Here is a 2475-nt window from a genome sequence, read left to right as displayed (position 1 = left end):
AAACATATATGAATATTTAGCTAGCACGGGTTATATTAAAAATAGACCACGTGGCCAAGGCCAATTTGGGCCAAGTGAGCCACACAGGCGTGTGGGTCCACACGGGTGTGTCGGTCCACACGGGCAGACCAAATGGGCGTGTGAGCCTATTATCACTGAAATGATTGCTAAGGTTGCACAGGTCGCCCAAGTCGACTGTGAATCTACTGTAGGGTTGGTAAGTATCACTTAGACCCCTAATTGTACGAACTGACTGTTTGATTTATATATGTGTTGAGCATGATGATAGTATGCTTGTATACTGAACTAGTTATATGTACTGATGTCCTGAGATAGCATGTCATGACTTGTATGTTGCATTGCATGGGGTTGGGTTAATTATATTTGGAGGAAGTGTACTGAAAGACTCTTAAGCCTAACATATTGGTAGCTCAGCTGCAAATTACTGTTTTGTGCCGCATTCGGTACTACCTGGAGTGTAGGGATGAGTGGGTTGGTTTGATCCCCACATGGAGTGTATGGTTGGACAGAGATGGTGTGTAGAGGCTGGTTGGGTAGGACATTGTTACTGAATACTGCATGATTGCTACTGATATTGTAATGGGCTAAGGCCCTACTGCATATTTGATACTGTACTGAAATGGGCTAAGGCCCAAACTGTTACTGATACTGAAAAAGGGCTTAGGCTCAGGACTGCTTTAACTGTACATTGTGATTTGCTATTGTCTATTTTCTGTGGGATTACGCACTGAGTTTTCGTAAACTCACCCCTTTTGTTTAAATGTGCATAGGTAATCCCCAAATCTAGATGGATCGGTGCGGCAGAGGACTCGGCGGTGACCACGATTTTGGACTTTTGTGGTTTTTAACCCATATTTATGATAATTGGTTTTATTTCTATTTTATTTTTTTACTGGCTAAATTTTTGTGTTGTAATTGGACTTTCAGACTTTGGTTTTGGATTTTAATTATCTTTACCTTATGGATTACAACTGCTAGTAGTAGGAAACCTCGGTTTTCAAAAGAAACAAATTTTTTCCTAAACGCAAATTGTTTAATATGTTTTAAAAGCTTCCGCAAATGAATAACGTTTTGAAACTATTGATTAAATGAGCAACACAATTTTGGAACTAATAATATATTAAGATAAGGAATTTAATGGAAATGGTTTTAACGCGATGACATGATTTTCAAACACCCTATAATGTGACATCCCTAGATCTGGCCATAACGTCTGGGCCGGGCTTGGGATGTTAAAATGAAACTTAGTTCATATCTATGGGAATCTCACTTTTTCTTGGCAGCCTTTCTAGCCTTGGTCTGCAAGTGGGCAAAGTCACAAATAATAGACAAAATAAATTCAAGAAATAACAGTTGAAAAAGCAAGCACCCCAATTACATTCTTTACACCTATGACTTTCTTAGCCCTGTTTTTCTTTTCTTTTATCTGCTTTCTAGACTTTTCAACCTTGGTCTTAAGTACATCTATCATCAGAAGAAAAAAACTTCAGAATCAATGCAGAAACTGCGTATGTGCATTAGCACATGCACTCAACTTGTGCGGTAGAGGGCGTTGGCAATAGAGGCGTCAGTGTCGTGGAAGAGTAGTCATCTTTGAGTTCCCAAATTTTGACCCTTGCGAATCATTGGTACAAAGCTCCTTCAATTTTCTCTTCTTCTTCTTTTTCTTCTCCATTTCTTCTCTTCTTCTTCTTTTTCTCTTCTTCTTCTACTGCCTAGGGCTCTTAAATGGGTTTAGGGTTAAAAAAGACTGTTTAAATGACAACTTTCCCACCGTTAAATGCCATGTCACTTTTCTGTTATGTTTGTAACAAAAATGATTAAAATGACTATTTTGTTATTTTCCCAAAGTTGAGTGACTAAAATGAAACCTAGGTGACTGTTTTGTTAGCTACCCCAAAGTTGAGTGACTGTTGGTGTAATTTACCCAAAAAAAGAGAAGGAATCGTGAGCCAAAGGAGCAAGGAAAGTGGGTGGTTGGAAAGGGAGCAAACTTAGGGTATTTTTTTTAAAAAAATATGATAATTACTAAAACAAAACAAAATAATATCCTGTCAAAATCCCAACCCCCACAATCTGATCAACTTAAATTTGAGTTCAAATAAAATTCTATCTCCAAAGCTTAGTCCAACACACAAAAATATTCTTCACTTACATACCGTGCAATTCAAACTTAAGACTAAATACTTAACCATCAAACCAACAAGCTTATTCTTATTAAAATCCAACAAGGAAATTAATTTAAGCCATAAGACTCAAGCTAAATCTAAAGCCAAAAATTAATAGGAAAATCCAAAACATGCAAATCGAACTTAGGCCCTAAAACATACTCCCAAGACACTTAACCAACACATCAAACCAAATGATTATGCAAACAAACACATTCTAAAAATAAAAAATTTGGGGTGTTACAGCCATAAGTTTAGAAAATTTTTAGAATTTAAATTACTTTTT

Source organism: Gossypium hirsutum, chromosome D07, assembly GCF_007990345.1.
Source record: "Gossypium hirsutum isolate 1008001.06 chromosome D07, Gossypium_hirsutum_v2.1, whole genome shotgun sequence".
Lineage (NCBI taxonomy): Eukaryota > Viridiplantae > Streptophyta > Magnoliopsida > Malvales > Malvaceae > Gossypium > Gossypium hirsutum.
The sequence above is the reverse complement of the archived record's forward strand: the minus strand, read 5'-3'. Positions refer to the sequence as shown.